Genomic DNA, 20,520 nt, shown 5'->3' on the forward strand with positions numbered 1-20,520 from the left:
CGTTAATCCAAAGAATGGGACATGGCAATTTCCCAAAATGGAGGATTTACATACAACAAAGGGAAATATGCAAATTGCTATATTTCTCTCTAAATCTCAAAGGAAATTCATTTTGGTTCTTTTCAAACCTTGATACACCATGACCATTTTAATTCACTTAGTAGAAAAAGACAATTGGGGCCAGCGCTGTGGCACAGTGGATTAACATCCTGGCCTGAAGCGCCTGCATCCCATATGGGCGCTAGTTCGACACCCGGCTGCTCCACTTCCGATCCAGCTCTCTGTTATGGCCTGGGATAGCAGTAGAGGACAGTCCAAGTGCTTGGGCCCCTGCACCCACGTGGGAGATCAGGAGGAAGCTGCTGGCTCCTGGCTTCGGCGCACCTCCGGCCATTGCGGCCAATTGGGGAGTGAACCAGCAGATAGAAGACCTCCCTCCCTCTTCCTCCCTCTCTTTCTCTCTCTCCCTCCCTCATTCCCTCTCCTCTCTCTCTCTCTGTGTAACTCTTTCAAATAAATAAATCTTAAAAAAAAAAGAAAATTGAAAGATTAAACATTATAATGCACATGTAAAACAGATTAAGTTAAATTTCACCTGTACAAAAATTCAGTTGAGGCAAAAAGAAAAAAAGAAAAAAAAAAGAGAAACAGCATATAGACATCTCACTTAGGAGACTTACATGGTTAGCTCTATTTACTTTCCATGTACCATAATTTCTAAGGTGGCTGTCTATAGATCTTACAGAGTTCTATTACCTATTTTTATGATCATTTTCTCTTATCTACTTTACATCTAGTCCAAGTATTCAGTCCATTTTAAAAACAGACTAAATCAAAAGGTTTTATATCTTTATTTCATACACAGAAAGACAGTTGGGAAAATTTCAGATTTTCAGAATTTAAAAAGATTTAAAACATGGGGCCGGCGCCATGGCACACTAAATTAATCCTCTGCCTGCGGCACTGGCATCCTATATGGGCGCTGGGTTCTAGTCCCGGTTGCTCCTCTTCCAGTCCAGCTCTCTGCTGTGGCCCGGGAAGACAGTAGAAGATGGCCCAAGTACTTGGGCCCCTGCACCCCCACGGGAAACCAGGAGGAAGCACCTGGCTCCTGGCTTTGGACTGACGCAGCTCCAGCAGTTGCGGCCATTTGGAGAGTGAACCAACGGAAGGAAGACCTTTCTCTCTGTATCGCTCTCTCACTGTCTATAACTCTACCTGTCAAATAAACAAAATCTTTTAAAAAAATATTTACAAAGATCTCAAATCTATTTCATTTTGTTCTTACTTCCAGTCCAATCATCAACAAAAAACCATACTTCAAATAACTAAAATATCTTCTCACTTTCTCATTTATATGTATTATGTATATAAGTATATATACACTCACGGATCACAGACTATGGGTGTTTATGTACTCACAAAAAGATGCACATATATACACACCAATATTAGGGTCACTATCTACTTTTAGATTAAATTAATTTTCCTTATAGAGACTTAAAAAAGATCAGGGGGAAATTTTCATTTTTCTATATCAGAATTGACAGAAAACATTAATATCATTTGTACATATTTCATAATCCCTGCTACCTACTTGGGTTTTATAATAAAGGGTTTAATTCATTCTTGGAAAAGTTTCTGAAGAATAGTCAAACTCCTATGTTCTTAAATTAGTGTTAATAATAAAAAGCATTTTCTAAGTGCCTGCTGCTACTATGAGCACATGTTACCTCATTAAAAAATCTCAAAAACCCTGTGAGATAGTGAGTAATTAGTAATCTTATATCACATCTTATAAATAATAAAATGATAAAAGCTGAAATCCAGAAGTTACAAATTCTTTAAGAAAAGCAAGGCCTTCAGAGCTGCTTTTGCTCTGCTGAGATGCCTATCAGGCTTTTCCAATAGGGTGGGAGTGTGTTTGGCAGCCTCAAGAATAGAAGAGGGACAAAGTCAGAGGTAATGGCCCACAAAAGGTATGGAAACAAACAGCATGGCAATTTGACTTGGGACACATTAACTTTATTAAGGTAAGGATGTACAGAAATAAACCAGCCCTTAGCTAGACTGTAGTAGTCTTGCTACAAGTCATCTGGGTAGCAGAAAATTCCAAGCCTTAAAATCAGCCTAAGCAGCATACAACTGCTCATCTGCCAAGGCTCCTAATAGAAGATCCATACTCTAGAAAGAAAGATAATACCAATATAGCCCTCAAACTACTTCAACGAATAATTTTTCAAATAAAATATCTAGCACAATGATAATTATGCTTGACAAAATGCAAAAAATAAGACACTATAACTGACAATAGGAACAGACTCAAAGATACTCCAATTATTTATATTATCAGATATACTCTATAAAACAAATATGCTTATTAAGTTAAAAAAGACAAGATTTAAAATGTTGGCAGTTAATTCAAACTAAAAAAAGTAATAGCATATTTGAAAGAAATGATAGAAATTCTTGTGCTAAAAGCAATCACCAAAATTGAGGATTCAACAAACAAGTTTAACTACAAATTAAACATAGTTGAAAAAAGTGTGAAAGACCTAGAAGATAGGTCCATAGAAGATAACCAAACTACAGCAGAATATTTAAGAAATCAATCCTTCATGATAAAATTCCAAAAGCCGAGATTCTAGCTTCAGAGCAGGGGAAACAGGGAATAGGTAGAAGAATAAAACCACAAATTATCAATTATGGTTTTATAAAAACAAGGATTACAATAGCTTTGTACACTCTGTTTGCTTATTAAATGTATACTCTTTCACTTTTTTATTTTGTATACAAGCTGTCGGAAGTTAACTTTATAATTTAGTGTTCAGGCAACAGAATTTTCAGTGTGACTGGATGAATATGAGTTATTAAAAAATTATGAAAACGATGACTTTGGGGACTGAGTTTTTCTTCAGAGAAAAAACAAGAACTTCACATGTAGGAAGTCTATCTTCTCAGGTAGACACAGTGTTGTTTGGTTGTTGTTGGAGCATTCAAATATGTTTAAAAGGTTGCTTAGGGAAGCCGAATCACCAAAGAGAACAAAGGGCCAGTTATCCATCTATAACCTCTCAACTCCAATTTCCCCTATTTGCCTACTCTGAAAAAAGATCTGAATCCTTCAAATACTTTTCCTTTGCTAGATCCAAGATGTTAAACAGCATGCTTTGTCAACAGCTCTTGAAGTTTGTGTGGCTTCTCTTACACAGACTCTTACATGGGACCCACCAGCAACTTCCACCAGCACTGCCCCTCAGGAAAATTCAGAAAAGTGCCCACAGGAGACACACTGACAGCTTTCCTCGGGCATCCTATATAGTGGTTTTAGGCAAAGTTCCAGTGCGCAGATATTGAGCAAGTACTACCAACAACCCCAAAGAAAACTTCTCTGCCATTCATAAACCTCAGTCATGTCCTCCCAGCGATGTATAGGTATCTGGCTAGAAGCAGGAAGTGGCCTTCACTTAGGCATTGTATCTTAGCCATAAAAGCAGTAGTGGATGCTCTTATACCTAATATTCCTATACTCTTCGGTGTTCTCCTCAGTTCTCACTAACTAATCTCTCATTACTCCCAATTGCTAACACAGTTAATATCTCTTTACATTAAAATTTTCCTGTTAAAATCAAGAGTTTTCTTTCCTAACTGGACTTAGATCAATACACTAATAATTAAGGATGTACAAAATAAAATCACAATAACCACTACTTTGCACTAACATAACAGTTAAAATTATTTGAAGGTGGAGCAAAATAATGACTGAGTAAGATACTCCAAGAATCTCCCCACAGAGACACCAATTTGAGCAGCTATTCACGCGTCAAATCGCCTTCATAAGAGCCAAGGAATCCAAGTAACAGACCATAGTGCCTAGTTTTAGTATAATAATAATAAAAGATGCATTGAAGAAGGCAGAAGGAAACAGGTAGCATATCACCCCTCCCCCAACTCTTGGTAGCAAAACATGGAGAGAGACACTTTCCTCTTGAGTAGTGAGAGAGAATAAGGACCAGACCTTAGACCTGAAACCCAGTGCCAGGCCTGCTATGGTGAAACCCAAAGTTGGACAGGACCTTCATGGCCTCTGACCCTTAGCTAGCACCTGCCTATGGAAATTCTGGAAAAGGGTCCACTTTTGCCACCCTTCCTCCAGCAGATAGTGGAGCAAGACACCAGCAACTGGGTAGCAGGGTGGGGAAGTGAACTTAGGGCTTTGGAAGTCCAGAGTTGGGCCTTCTGCAATGAGTCCCAATGCCAGGCAAAGCACAAAGGCCTCTATCTTCAGTCCAGGGCTCACAGACACAACCCCGTCATCAGTCAGGGACCTGTGACTTTGTGGTACAAATGACAGTTTCAGCCTGCATAACCCCCAGCAACTTGTGGACATAGTGTGCATCTGCAAGAAAATGGATGTAGATATAAGATTCAAGTGCAATCCAGCTTACTGTCAGCCTGGGCAGCCAACAAACTGCCTTTACCACCCCTCTCCCAAATGCACAAACAGTAAGGAGCAAGACTCCAATCACTGAGGAGTAGGGCACCAAAGCCAACACAGGACTGTGTCTTGGATCAAATAAGGTCATCACTGGGCAGATACTAATAGTGAGTGTGCCCAGGTCAGTACACATGGATAAAGCCCCTGGACTTGCCCCAGTCCTAAATGTGGACTTGCATTCCCAGCTCATTAGATGTATATTCTAGCCAGCATCAGCTGTGGTTGGCTGCAGGGGACTTGGGTTGCCAGTCAACCTCATCACAAAAAGCCACAGAAAATGGACGTTGGCCCTACCCTGTACTGTAGTGGTCTTGGCAGGGGATGCGGGTGTTGTGAGTTATGGATGTGATCTATCATTGTAGTATAGGTAGCCACAAAATTGGTTACTCCATTCCCCTCACAACCCCAAGCAGCATATAACAGAGACAGTAATTGTCTGCTTGGAAAAAGAAAAGGTAGGTGGATGCCAAGCCTGTCCAGAGAAACCTAGAGCTGATACTGCAGGGATTCACATGCTCCAGCCAGACTCTAGGCTGATGCTAATACAACCCCAACCACGCCCTTGCCATCACAGGTACCCAAGTGACACCTCCAAGACTCTAGGCTGGTGCTCTCACAACCCCACATCCTGCCCCATGGGCTGCTACTGAGACCCGTGCTCCCCTGTGGCTTATGAGGAGCACCTCACAACTCCTCTGTCTCTGCCACCAACCATTGGAAGAAGATACAGGGAGACTAGACTAGAGCACCCAAGTAGAAATAAAGCCGAAATAGCCTACCAGATACCTGTAGCCATGTCTTCATGAAGAAGCCTTTTATCATGAAAACCACTTGTTAAGAGACAACTAATCCACCAGATGTGCAAATATCAGCTTAGGAAGCATGGGGAAAGCAAGGCAATATCATGTCTCAAAAGGAACACAATACCATTTTACTAATAAACTTAGAGAAAAGGGAGATTGAAGAAATTACTGACAATTAAAAAGAAGTGTTACAAAAATGCTCAAAGAAATAAAAGAGAATACAAATATTTGAACAAAATCAAGAAAACAATGCATGACATGAATAAGAATTTCAGCAGAGAGATCTTAAAAAAGAACCAAACAGAAATCTTAGATATGAAGAACTCAGCAAGTCAAATAAAATTTACACGTAAAAGCCTCAACTATGAACTAAATCAAGCAGAATGTGTGAACTTGAAGAAAGCTCTTTTGAAAGATTCCAAACACAAAAGAAAAAAAAAAAAAAACAAGCACAAAAAAGATTAAGCAGATTGTAGACAGCCTTCAATATATTTGTGACACCATTAGATTTTCAAATTGTGGATATTCACAAAGGCAAGAGGAAGAGAGGCTTATAAAACTTATTCAATGACATAATAGCTGAAAACTTCCCCAATATGGGCAAAGATATGGACATCCAAGTACAGGAGGTCCATAGGATCCCAAATAGACATGATCAGAAAAGCTCCCCTCATCACAACACACTATAATCAAACTTAAAACACAACACAGAGAAAATTATAAAATTTGCAAGAGAAAACCACTACATCACTTTTAGGGGAACCCCTCCCCCACTAAATTAAGAGATCGTTTTTTAACAGGCTAGGAAAGAATGAATGATACATTCCAAAATCTGAAAGAAAATATTGCCAACCAAGAATATTTCACCCAGTGGAGTTATCTTTTATAAATGGAGAAATAAAGAATTTCCAAGTCAAGCAAAAGCTGAGGGAATTCCTTACTACCAACACTAGCCTTACAAAAGAGGCTTAAGGGAGACCTACATACAGGAGCAAAAGACAGACTGTTATCCTCACAGAAACATGTGAAAGCATAAAACTTGCTAAAAAGAGAACAAAAGATTTTCTTTAATGACAGGACTAAGTCCTTACTTAATAATAACCTTGAACGTAAGTGGACTAAATTTCTCCATTAACAAATACAGACTGGTTAGATGGATTTTAAAAAAGACCCAACAATAGACTGCCTACAAGAAATTTACTTTGCCATTCAAGACACACAAATTGAAAGTGGAAGGACAGAAAAAGATACAACATGCAAACAGAAAACAAAAGTAAACGGGAGTTAGCTATACTAGTATCAGACAAATAGACTCAAGACAAAAACCGTAACAGGCAAAGAAGGTTATAATACAATGATCAAGGGAACAATTCAACAAGAGTACTCCATTCAACAACTGCAGAATACACATTGTTCCCATCTGCACATGGAACACTGTCTGGGAAACACCACATATTAGGCCACAAAACAAGTCTCAAAAAATTCAAAAAACCAAAATCATGTATTTTTTTCTGACCATAATGGGAAAAAAAATCAACAAAAGGGTTTCTAGGAATTATACAAATACATAAAGATTGAAAACCATGCGCCTCAGTGAACAACGGGTCACTGAAAAAATCAAAAGAAACAGTTAAAAATTCCTTCAAGCTGACATCACAACATACAAAAATTTATGGGATACAGCAAAACAGTGGAAGGGGAAAGTTTATAACAATAAGTACCCACACAACAAAAAAAAAGAAAGATAGCAAATAACCTAACAATGCATTTCAAGAGCCTAGAAAAACAAGAACAAACCAAACCCTAAGTTAGCAGAAGGAAAGAAATAATAAGAAATAAATGAAATAGAAATTTTAAAAATACAAAAGATAAACAAAATCAATAAACCTTTAAACTAAGAAAAAATGAATATTTGCATATATAAAATCAGAGATGAGAAATGAGCTCTTAGGACTGATGCCACAGAAAACTTAAAAATATCAATAATACCAAATATTGGCAAGGATGTGGAAAAAAAGAATTGTCAGAGGAATAAATCAGTATAACTACTTTAGAAAATAACAAGTATGACCTTGCATAATTGAAAAGAGATTTCTTATTGTAGTAGTCAAAGATGTTGGGGACATGGGTAGCAAGACACACAGCAGACTCACAGAATCACAAATGCCCTAAACAGCACTCTGGCCTCAGAATCAGCCCTTAAGGCATTCAGATCTGGCTAAAAAGCCCATGAGAGTTTCGCAGGCATGGAAGCCAAGACACTGTGGCAAAAAAAAAAAAAAAATTACCTAAATGAAAGATCTCTGTGAGATCTCAGTGGAAAGAAGGGGCCATCAAAGGAGGAGATACCTTTCTCTGAAGGGAGGAGAGAACTTCCACTTTGATTATGGTTTTGTCTAAATAAGGTCGGAGTTTGTAAACTCAAGAGGTTTCCATAGCCTTGGCAGCTCATGACAAGAGCCTAGGGTGATTACTGACATCATAAACAAGAGTGTGAATTGTTAAATCAACAACAGGAGTCACTGTGAACTTGCTCCCCATGTAGGACCTCTGTCCTTAATGTGTTGTACTATGAGAATTAACGGTAAAACTAGTCTTCAAACAGTACTTTATACTTTGTGTGTCTGTGTGGGTGTAAACTGTTGAAATCTTTTACTTAGTATAGAGTTGATCTCCTGTATATAAAGATAATTAAAAATGAATCTTAATGAAGAATGGGATGGGAGAGGGAGAGGGAATAGAGATGGGATGGTCTGTGGGTGGGAGGGTGGTTAAGGTGGGGAAGAACCACTATAATCAAAAAGTTGTATGTTCAAAATTTATATTTATAAATAAAAGTTTTCTTTAAAAAAAAAGATGTTGGGGAAACCCTCAGTTTCCTTACCTCTTTCCTCCCCTCTCTTCTATGTATCAGTCTTCTGCCTGAGCCTCCCAAATATACTACTACATGTGTTTAGTTCTTGTCTCAGCATCTACTAAATAGTGACAGAGGGTAGGGTAACCAACTAACATAGTTCATACTAGAAAGTATAACTTCAGGATCAGACTTTGAGGCTGAGTCAATTACTAACCAGGTGGTAACAGGGCCATCTTCATGGTAGACACTGTGGGAATAGCCCACAGCATGCTATCACATCACAATTTCTAAGGTTTTTCACTTGTAGTGAATTGAGATGGGCTTTGAGTAGAAGGTGAAGCACTCACTAATACAGTTGGCTTATGATATCCTTCCTAATATTTAACAAATATAATAGCAATGATAATTGTAAGAACTGTAAAATCAGTTGATTGCTGTTAAAAGCCACTAATGGGCTAAAGGAAGAAAATTATGGACTCTGTAATTTTAGGGGCAGTGTCACAGCCAGAGGCTTCTCTAATATTTAGAAATTCTAATCTCCTGCAGCCACAGGGTAAATCAAGCTCAAAAACAGGCCAATAACCAGAAATAAAAGGAGCAGAATAACACAAAAAGTATAATGTAGTCCTGGTAAAACTCCAGTGCTAAAGACTGCACCAGGGGCTGGCGCTGTGGCACAGCGGGTTAATGCCCTGGCCTTAAGCACCAGCATCCCATATGGGCGCCAGTTCGAGACCTGGCTGCTCCACTTCCCATCCAGCTCTCTGCTACAGCCTGGGATAGCAGTGGAATATGGCTCAAGTCCTTGGGCCCTTGCACCCACGTGGGAGACCCAGAGGAACCTCCTGGCTCCTGGCTTCGGATCAGCGCAGTTCCAGCCATTGCAGCCAATTGGGGAGTGAACCATCGGATGGAAGACCTCTCTCTTTCTCTCTTTCTCTCTCTGTGTGTGTATGTGTAACTCATTCAAATATAAATAAATAAATCTTTAAAAAAACAAAAAGACAGTGCACCAAAACCAAAACGGAATCCTGATACCTAGAAGGGTGCTATGTGGTTATAGACCTTAAAGTCTCAGATTTCTTGGACCCTCTTGGTCTGCAAATGTCTTTCAAAAGCAAGGGTTGACAACACAAATAAATTCATGTGATATTTAAATGACTACTTGTTCTTTTGCCATAGCAATAAGTAACATCAGAACTGAATTAGAGGGGCCAGCACTGTGGTGTAGCAAGCAAAGCCATCGCCTGCAATGTCGGCATCCCATATGGGCGCTGGTTTAAGTTCCAGCTGTTCCACTTCCAATCCAGCTCTCTGCTATGGCCTGGGAAAGCAGTAGAAGATGGCCCAAGTGCTTGTGCCCCTGCACCCACATGGGAGACCCGGAAGGCACTCCTGGCTCCTGGCTTTGGATCAATGCAGCTCTGGCCTTTACGGCCTTCTAGATAGTGAACCAGCAAATGGAAGAACTCTCTCTCCTCTCCCCTCTCCCCCCGCCCCTTCTCTCTCTCTCTCTCTCTCTGCCTCTCTGTAACACTACCTTTCAAATAAAATAAATATTTTTTAAAGTGCACCAAAAATAATACAATCCCAGACAAAATCCACCACATATTTAAACAGGAAATAATATCAATATTTTGCAATCTCTTTCAGGAACTAAAGAAAAAAGGAATATACCCAATTGTTTTAAAATCTCAAGATAATACTCTGATCAAGAAACCAAAAACTAACAAAAATATCTCAAGAAATAAAAATTACAAATACTCCTCACACAAAAATACAACACAAAATATTATCAAATTTATGATCAATTGTGAACCAAAACTGATCACTTTGACTTATAAGATGGCATTGGTACATGCCACTTTGATGGGATTGAATTGGAAGCCCCTGACACATTTCGTACTCTACCATTTGGGGCAAGTCCAATTGAGCATGTCCCAAATTGTACATCTCCTCCCTCTCTTATCCCCACTCTTATATTTAACAGGGATCACTTTTCAGTTAAATTTAAACACCTAAGAATAATTGTGTGTTAATTACAGAGTTCAACCAATAGTATTAAGTAGAACAAAAAAATACTAAAAGGGGTAAAGTATTAAGTTGTTCCTCGACAGTCAGGACAAGGGCTGATCAAGTCACTGTTTCTCATAGTGTCCATTTCACTTCAACAGGTTTCCCCTTTGGTGCTCAGTTAGTTGTCGCCAATCAGGGAGAACATATGATATTTGTCCCTTTGGGACTGGCTTATTTCACTCAGGGTAATGTTTTCCAGATTCCTCCATTTTGTTGCAAATGACCAGATTTCATTGTTTCTTACTGCTATATAGTATTCTATAGAGTACATGTCCCATAATTTCTTTATCCAGTCTACTGTTGATGGGCATTTAGGTTGATTCCAGGTCTTAGCTATTGTGAATTGAGCTGCAATAAACATTAAGGTGCAGACAGCTTTTTTATTTGCTAATTTAATTTCCTTTGGGTAAATTCCAAGGAGTGGGGTGGCTGGGTTGTATGGGAGGGTTATATTCAGGTTTCTGAGGAGTCTCCAAACTGACTTCCATAGTGGCTTTACCAGTTTGCATTCCCACCAACATTGATCATAATGAAAGGATTAAGAGTCAAAGGGATCACATAAACAAGACTAGTGTCTGCTAATACTAACTGATAGAATTAAAAAGGAGAGGACGATCCAACATGGGAAGTGGAATACACAGCAGACTCATAGAACGGCAGATGCCCTAAACAGCACTCTGGCCTCAGAATCAGCCCTTAAGGCATTCGGATATGGCTGAAGAGCCCATAAGAGTATTTTAGGCATGGAAAGCCAAGACACTGTGGCAAAAAAAAAAACCCTAAATGAAAGATCTCTGTGAGTGAGGTCCCAGTGGAAAGAAGGGGCCATCAAAGAAGGAGGTACCTTTCTCCGAAGGGAGGAGAACTTCCACTTTGATTATGACCTTGTCAAAATAAGGTCGGAGTTTGTGAACTCAAAAGGCTTCCATAGCCTTGGCAATTCATGACAAGAGCCTAGGGTGATTACTGACGCCATAAACAAGAGTGTCAATTGTTAATTCAACAACAGGAGTCACTGTGCACTTACTCCCCATGTAGGATCTCTGTCCTTAATGTGTTGTACAATGTGAATTAATGCTATAACTAGTACTCAAATAGTACTTTATACTTTGTGTTTCAGTGTGAGTGCAAACTATTGAAATCTTTACTTAATGTATACTAAATTGATCTTCTGTATATAAAGATAATTGAAAATGAACCTTGATGTGAATGGAATGGGAGAGGGAGCGGAAGATGGGAGGGTTGTGGGTGGGAGGGAAGTTATAGGGGGGGAAAAGCCACTGTAATCCAAAAGCTGTACTTTGGAAATTTATATTCATTAAATAAAAGTTAAAAAAATTATCAAGTTTAATCCAGCAATATATAAAAAGAATGACACATAACAATATTCCCTGCAGAGAATTGTGTGAAGATTTGGAGGCTAATGAAAGAGCATACTATGTTTAGAGAATTCCAAAAGATTCAATGGAGCAATGCGGAATAGTAGAGATAAGACTATATAGAGTAACCCAGATGACAATGCTCATAAGAATGGAGAGGATATATTTAACAGTTATTCAGGCTGGTTCCAGGAGGAGCCCATAAATTTAATTATAGTAATCCCTTGAGCAACTGAAAATCACCTCATATTTTTCATATTTAATTCACAAATTCATTTGCTGATTCAAATTCCCATGCCTAATGTGAAACCCCTTCAGAGCAGAGAAGTAGCTGTGCAAAAGGCACAGCTTCCTCAAAAACAATGAAAGACAAATAAACAGCCCACTGCTACCTAAGCAAAACATACAACTCAAGTCAACCAATGATACACTAAAGCCTGGGAGGAAAAGCTGAGGAGATTCTTTGGAGAATTAGGGCACTGAAAAGCCTCTGCCTAGCCATATGGATACATACAGAGGGATTTAGGAAACCACACACATGATCAAAGAGGAATGCATATGCAGAAAAGACCTGAGGAGACAAAGCTTTCAGTTCTGGCTAATCTTTAGGTTCAGAACAACCAAGGAGTGGAGGCTAAGGCAGAGCTGTAAACAGGACTAAGCACTGAAGGAGTGCCCCACACAGAGCCAATCTCCAAAGATGGAAGAGCTTTTCATTTTTCCTATGCTCCAGACATTTAAGGAAATCTGCCAAGATACTAGCTGACCATAAACTAAAGAGATAGTGATTTCAGGGACCAAACACAAGAAAAAATACAGTCTTTCCAAATAGTTTAGAAAACACACTAAATAAATAACTATAACCCCAAGAAGAAACAAAAACAAACCCTGAGAAAGGTTTAAAAAAAAAAAAAAACAACTCCTAACTTAGCACATTCTAATAGCCAAATGTCCAATTTCCAACAAAAAAATTAGAAAGCATGAAAAGAAATAAGAAGCATAGCCCAGGCCGGTGCCGCAGCTCACTAGGCTAATCCTCCGCCTGTGGTGCCAGCACCCCGGGTTCTAGTAGTCCCAGTTGGGGTGCCGGGTTCTAGTCCCGGTTGCTCCTCTTCCAGTCCAGCTCTCTGCTGTGGCCCGGGAGTGCAGTGGAGGATGGCCCAGGTCCTTGGGCTCTGCCCCAACATGGGAGACCAGGAGGAAACACTTGGCTCCTGGCTTCGGATTAGCGCAGTGCGCTGGCCGCAATGGCCACTTTTTGGGGTGAACCAACGGAAAAAGGAAGACCTTTCTGTCTCTCTCTCACTAACTCTGCCTGTAAAGAAGGAAAGAAGGAAGGAAGGAAAGAAGGAAGGAGGGAAGGAAGGAGGGGAGGGAGGGAGGGAGGGAGGGTGGGAGAGAGGGAGGGAGGGAGGGAACAGAGAAAAAAAAAGAAGCATAGCCCAATCACAGGAGAAATTAAGAGACATTGTTCCTGAGGAAACATAGGAACCGGTCTTGCTAAACAGACATCAAATAATCATCTTAAATATGCTTAAATAGATTTAGGAAATCATGGATGAAAGCTAAAATAAATCAGGAAAATGATGTCTCAGAAAATGAAAAATATTAATAAAATCTAAAAGTCTCACTATCACAACTTGAAAGTCTTATATTATCTCCATTCTTGGCAAACCGCAAGGTAATAGAAGGGGAAATTCTGTCTAAAAGTTTACCCAGTTGAGTCCAATAAGAAATTGAGCTTCTCCCCAGTTCGCAACTTGCAGTTGTAACAAACCATCAAAATCAAAATACTACTGTAATTTAAATAGCCAATTGAGACACGATGCCGGCACACCAGGTTCTAGTCCCAGTCGGGGCGCCGGATTCTGTCCCGGATGCTCCTCTTCCAGTCCAGCTCTCTGCTGTGGCCCGGGAAGGCAGTGGAGGATGACCCAAGTGCTTGGGCCCTGCGCCCGCATGGGAGACCAGGAGGAAGCACCTGGCTCCTGCCTTAGGATCAGCGCGGTGTGCCGGCCGCAGTGGCCGTTGGGGGGTGAACCAACAGAAAAGGAAGACCTTTCTGTCTGTATCTCTCTCTCACTGTCCACTCTGCCTGTCAAAAAAAAATTTTTTTCCTCGCCTCTAAGAAACATATATTCTAGGAAGCTGCCATAACAACCCTTATCTCCCCCATGTAAGAGATGATATAAAGGAATTGTCCTCTTGTGAGCTATAAAATAGGAGTATCAGAAAACTACACACCTTATCCCATTCTATTCAATTCAATGGCATAATTGCACAGATTTAAGAGAAAACTCTCCTAATAGCACCTGAATTCCTTCTCTTCATCCCTCACTCCTGGCATTAAAGATTCTACCAGAAGCCTATCTTTTCCTCCATTTACCCCTCTTTGCCAATTTCAAGTCTACTGGAAGCATGGGAGGTTGCCTCCAATCAAAAAAAGATGAATGGAAAATCTCTTCTCACCACCAAGATATAGGAGGAACAGGAAGAAGAGAGAAAAGCCCGTGCTACTTCATAACCTGTAAAAAACAATTTTCCCTTTATAGTTTCATGGCTTGTTCTTAAATTCCTAGAATTTTTACCTCCATGCCATTTGCGCAAAGCATTCCCATTCCATACTCTGGATCGCTTCAAATCTAGAACTCTTCTAAAATTCAGATATCTTACTATCTATATCTAAGGTCATGCTGTGACCACAAATACCTAGTTTCCAATTTATTCACTGACTTCTTACCCCTAACACCCTTACATTTCAACAGAGTGAAGTTACCCAAAAAGTAGGCAGCATGTAGTTCAACTACCTAAGTAGGAAAGTAGGTTTCAGTATATACATATTTAATGATGTTTCTACAATGCATTCTAAGTTTCAATTAACTTTAAAAAAAAAAAGATTTATTTATTTATTTATTTAATTGAAAGGCAGAGAGACAGAGTGACCTTCCATCTACTTTTTTTTTTAAAGATTTATTTATTGGGGGCCGGCGCCATGGCTCACTTGGTTAATCCTCCGGCTGTGGCACCGGCATCCCATATGAGCGCCTGGTTCTAGTCCCGGCTGCTCCTCTTTCAGTCCAGCTCTCTGCTGTGGTCTGGGAAGGTAGTGGAGGATTACTGAAGTGCTTGGGCCCCAGCACCCACATGGGAGACCAGGAGGAAGCACCTGGCTCCTGGCTTCGGATTGGCGCAGCACACCGGCCGTAGCGGCCATTTGTGGGGTGAACCAATGGAAGGAAGACCTTCCTCTCTGTCTCTCTCTCTCTCTCTCTCTCTCTCTCTCACTGTCGAACTCTATCTGTCAAATAAATTAAAAAAATTTTTTAAAGATGTATTTATTTACACAGAGGGGACAGAAGGAGAGAGGGAGAGAGAGAGGGAGGTGATTCATCCACTGGTTCACTCCCTAGATGGCCACAACGGCCAGAGCTACGCGGATCCAAAGCCAAGAGCCAGGAGCTTCTTCCGGGTCTCCCACATGGGTACAAGGGCCCAAGGACTTGGGCCATCTTCTACTGCTTTCCCAGGCCATAGCAGAGAGCTGGATCAGAAGTGGAGCAGCCGGGACACAAACCAGCACCCAGCACCCATATGGGATGCTGGCACTGCAGGCAGCAGGCTTTACCCACTACACCACAGAACTGGCCCCACTTCCATCTACTTCAACATTTCATCACTTCCCTAAAAGGCAACAATGGTCAAGGCTGATTGAGGTCAAAGCCAGGATCCCTGGAACTCCACCCAGGTCTCCCATGTGGGTGGAAGGGGCCCAAGCACTTGGGCCATCATCCATTGCTTTCTTATGCACATTAGCAGAGAGCAGGACTAGAAGAGGAGTAGTCAGTTCTCCAAACGGTGCTCCAATATGGGATGCTGGTGTTGCAAGCAATGGTTTAACACAGAACGCTAGCTCCAACTTACTTTTCAATTGTCACACTCCTGTTCCTGAACTAACAACTACATTGACATGTTAATTTAGATCAGTGCTCCTAACTGCTGGCCTACAGTCTGTTTGTGTAAATGAAGCATTATTGGAACACAACTAGGCCCATTTGCTTACATATTGTCGAAGACTGCTAACATGCAATAAGCAGAGTTGAGTAGTAGCAACAGAGACCATCTGGCCACAAAACCTAAAATATCTGGCCCTTCACAGAAATATTCCTAGTCTGCCAATCCTTGTGTCTACATGCCTGCCACATGTCCATATGCCTTGCTAATGTTTCATTCTAGCTGAAACTGCCCAATACAGAGATCTTAATTAAATAAGCATGCTGACCTGTTTATAACATAGGGGTGGCCACTACTAATTGCAAAAAAAAAAAAAAAAAACAAAAAAAAACAGCACTAACATCAAAAAGAACTAAAATTGATCAGGATGCTCTTCCTTATCCTGGTTATTAAAAAGAAAGTGTGATTCATGCATTATAAAAGAAAATGCAACGTATTCATTTTTTTTAAAGCACAAAGAGCAACACAGACATAGACAGATAGACAAAGCTCCCATGCACTGGTACACTACACAAATGACCACAATCCCCCAGGCTAACCCAACCCCAAGCTGGAAGCCAGGATAACAATCCACATCTCTCCCTTGGATGGCAGGAACGCAATTACCTGAGCCATCATTTGCTGCCTCCCACTGTCTACGTTAGGAGGAAGACAGAATTGGGAGCAGGGCCAGGACTCCAACCTAAGCACTCTGATATGGGATGTAGGTATCCCAACTAACAGCTTATCATTAGGTCAAACACCCATTCCAATGCAAAGGTCTAATTTTATAAAGTTCCTGAAAGAATAAATCCTATTTATCAAACAGTATGGGTCTAGTGCTAGCATAACTATTCTTCAAGGGAACAGTCAGATGTAATCAGGTACAGTCTTTACACATAGTAACCTTTGTAAGTTACCCTCACACGGAAGTCTTTACAACAGATTTTCTACTTAAAATATTAATTCCTTTTTCATTTTACTTTTATTGAAAAATAACAATCTATACATACTTATAGGATACACAAATAATTTAAATATATTTATAGGATATGAGCTAATGTTTTGATACATGTATATACTGTGGATTGAATAAAACAGGCTAATTAATATATCCATCACTTCACATACTTAGTTAGCATTTCTTCATGGTGAGAGCATTTAAAATTTACCCTTTTATCAGCTTTGAAATATCTGCTACATATATCTGCTAAATATTTATTGATTTATTTTAAAGAGTTACAGAGAGGCAGAGGCAGAGAGAAAGAGAGGGAGGTCTTCCATCCACTGGTTTACTCCCCAAATGGCCACAATGGTGGGAGGCTGCACTGATCCAAAGCCAGGAGCCTGGAACGTCCCCTGGGTCTCCAAATGGGTGCAGGAGCCCAAGGACTTGGACCATCCTCCACTGCTTTCCCAGGCCATAGCAGAGAGCTGGATTGGAAGCGGAGCAGCTGAGACTCGAATCAATGCCCATATAGAATACCCGCACTGCAGGTAGTGGCTTGATCCTCCACACTATAGCACCGGCCCCGCTACATTATTAACTATAGTTCCCTTACTTCTGCTGCACAACAGAATACCAGAACCCACCCCACAAGCTGAATTGAAACTTTGTACACTTAGACCTTCCCCTTTCCATGCCTAACTCCCATTTTACTGAGTTCAAATTTTATATTCAACATATAAACCAATCAGGCGATATCCGTCTACGGCTGGCTTATTTCAATTAGTGTAATATCCTCTAGGTTACTCCATGTTATCACAACCAGCAGAATTCCACTTTGTCTGTTTTAAGGCTAAATAGTATTCTACTGTGTAAATATGCCACTTTTTTATTCCACTCATTTGTTGATGAGCACTTAGGTTATTTTCAAATCTGGTTTATTGTGAATAATGACGCTGTTAACACAGGAGCAAAGACATCTCTTCAACATACTGATTTCAAATCCCTTGGGTATAGCGGGAGGGGCAGTGTCTTCAGAAAGTTCATGGAAAATACATACTAGGGAAAACAGCATTAATTTCAATTGTTTTGGTACCAAAATTATATTATCTTTTAATTCCATTTTGATGAACTTTGCTGGATCACAATATAACTCTATTTTCAGTTTTTCAAAATGGCTATATTGTAATATTCCCCAATGTACAAGGTTCCCCTTTTTTCCACATCCTTATAAACACTAATTTTTTATCTTGATAACAGCCATTCTCATAGGTATGATGTGATATCTCAATATGCTTTCAGTTTACATTTCCCTGATGATTAGTGATACTGAGCATTTTTCACATATTTATGAGCCTTTTTACGTCCATTCAGATCCTTTGCATATTTTTTATTTTTTATAGAAAACTTTTATTTATAAATTTTGAACATACAACTTTTTGATTATAGTGGTTCTTCCCCACCTTAACCACCCTCCCACCCACAGACCATCCCATCTCTATTCCCTCTCCCATCCCATTCTTCATTAAGATTCATATTTAATTATCTTTATATACAGGAGATCAACTCTATACTAAGGAAAGTTTTCAACAGTTTGCACCCACACAGACACACAAAGTATAAAGTACTGTTTGAAGACTAGTTTTACCATTAATTCTCATAGTACAACACATTAAGGACAGAGGTCCTACATGGGGAGCAAGTTCACAGTCACTCCTGTTGTTGATTTAACAATTCACACTCTTGTTTATGATGTCAGTAATCACCCTAGGCTCTTGTCATGAGCTGCCAGGGCTATGGAAGCCTCTTGAGTTCACAAACTCTGACCTTATTTAGACAAGACCATAATCAAAGTGGAAGTTCTCTCCTCCCTTCAGAGAAAGGTATCTCCTCCTTTGATGGCCCCTTCTTTCCACTGAGATCTCACTCACAGAGATCTTTCATTTAAGTCATTGGTTTTTGGTTTTTGGGTTTTTTTGCTTGGCTTCCATGCCTGCGAAACTCTCATGGGCTTTTTAGCCAGATCTGAATGCCTTAAGGGCTGATTCTGAGGCCAGAGTGCTGTTTAGGGCATTTGTGATTCTATGAGACTGCTGCATATCTCACTTCCCATCTTGGACCATTCTCTCTTTTTTAACTCTATCAATTATTATTAGCAGACACTGGTCTTATTTATTTGATCCCTTTGACACTTAATCCTATCTTTATGATCAGTTATGAACTTAAACTGATCACTTTAACTAGTAAGATGGTATTTGTACCTGTCAACTTAATGGGATTTGGAGTCCCATGGCAACTTTTTAGCTTTACCCTTAGGGGTAAGTTCAAGGAAGTATGTGCCGAACTGAATATCTCCTCCCTCTCTTATTCCCACTCTTATTTTTAACAGGGATCGATTTTCAGTTGGATTTAAATGCCTAAGAATAACTGTGTGTTAATTAAAAAGTTCAACCAATGGTATTAAGTAGAAAAAGAAAATACTGGCTGGCGCCGTGGCTCAACAGGCTAATCCTTCGCCTAGCGGCGCCAGCACACTGGGTTCTAGTTCCGGTGGGGGCACCGGATTCTGTCCTGGTTGCCCCTCTTCCAGTCCAGCTCTCTGCTGTGGCCCGGGAGTGCAGTGGAGGATGGCCCAAGTGCTTGGGCCCTGCACCCCATGGGAGACGAGGAGAAGCACCTGGCTTCTGCCTTAGAATCAGCACAGTGCGCCAGCCACAGTGCGCTGGCTGCGGCGACCATTGGAGGGTGAACCAACGGCAAAGGAAGACCTTTCTCTCTGTCTCTCTCTCTCACTATCCACTCTGCCTGTCAAAAAAAGAAAAAAGAAAAAGAAAATACTAAAAAGGACAAAATAGTAAGCTGTTCCTTGACAGGATAAGGGCTGATCATGTCATTGCTTCTCATAGTGTCAGTTTCACTTCTACAGGTTTCCTTTTAGGTGCTCAGTTGTCACAGATCAGGGTTTTGCTGTTGTTAAATGGGGTGTTTTTCTTGTTATTGAGTAGTTTGAGTTCTTTATGCATTTTGGATATGAGCCCCTTATCTGTTCTATGATTTGCAAACATTTTCTACCAATCTATGGGTTTGTCTCTTCTATTGTTTCCTGGCCATAGAAATGCTTTTCTTTAGTTTTAGTCAATCCCATTTGCCTATTTTCACTTTTCTTGTCTATGTTTTCATGATCATATGCAAGAAACCATTGCCCAGACCAGCATCACATAGCACTGCCCCATGTCTTCTAGTAGTCCTACAGTTTTAGGTCTTGCATTTAAGTCTGTAACCCACTTTGAGTGGATTCTTGTATAAGGGTGACAGAAGGATCCAATTTCATTCTTCTGTATGCAGATAGCCACTTTTCAAAATATCACTTATTGAAGAGACTGTCCTTTCCCCATTCCATGTTCTCGGCTCCTTCATAAAAACCAATTGACTGACTGGGAATGAATGTTTGGCCCAGCAGCTAAGGCACCAGTTGGGAAGCCCACATCCCATCTGAGAGTGCCTGAGTTGAGTCCTTGTTCTGCCCCTTATTTGAGCTTCCTGCTAATGCACACTCTGAGAGGCAGCAGGTGATGGCTCAAGGAATTGTGTCCCTGCCACTCATGCAAGAGACCTGAATTGCGTTACCAGCTCCCAACACTCTCCATCCTCCCCATCACTCTGCCTTTCAAATAAATAAACCCCTCACGCAAACAACAGTAAGTCATCTGAGATACCATCTTATATCACTAATTTAAACAAATCATATTGTGACCACAGAACTGACTACCAATTAAAACTTTTCCCCATCTAAGGACACTAACCAAGATGGCTACAACAAATTATCTCAAATGTAGAAACTTAAAATAAGACCCACAATTCTGTAGGTCAGAAGTCTCCATGAACTCAGGTGGGTTACTCAAGCTGGACCCTGATCTGGATGCCCTAGAAAAGAATCCATTCCATGCTCATTAAGGTTGTAGGCAGAATTA

General features: G+C 40.3%; 1 protein-coding gene across 4 annotated transcripts in view; it reads right to left on the reverse strand.

Annotated features, from left to right (window-relative positions):
- Positions 1-20,520, reverse strand: part of ATRNL1 (attractin like 1) — a 792,651-nt gene that overhangs the window by 754,264 nt on the left and 17,867 nt on the right. The window lies entirely within an intron of this gene.

The sequence above is a fragment of the Lepus europaeus genome, chromosome 17 (genome assembly GCF_033115175.1).
Source record: "Lepus europaeus isolate LE1 chromosome 17, mLepTim1.pri, whole genome shotgun sequence".
NCBI lineage: Eukaryota > Metazoa > Chordata > Mammalia > Lagomorpha > Leporidae > Lepus > Lepus europaeus.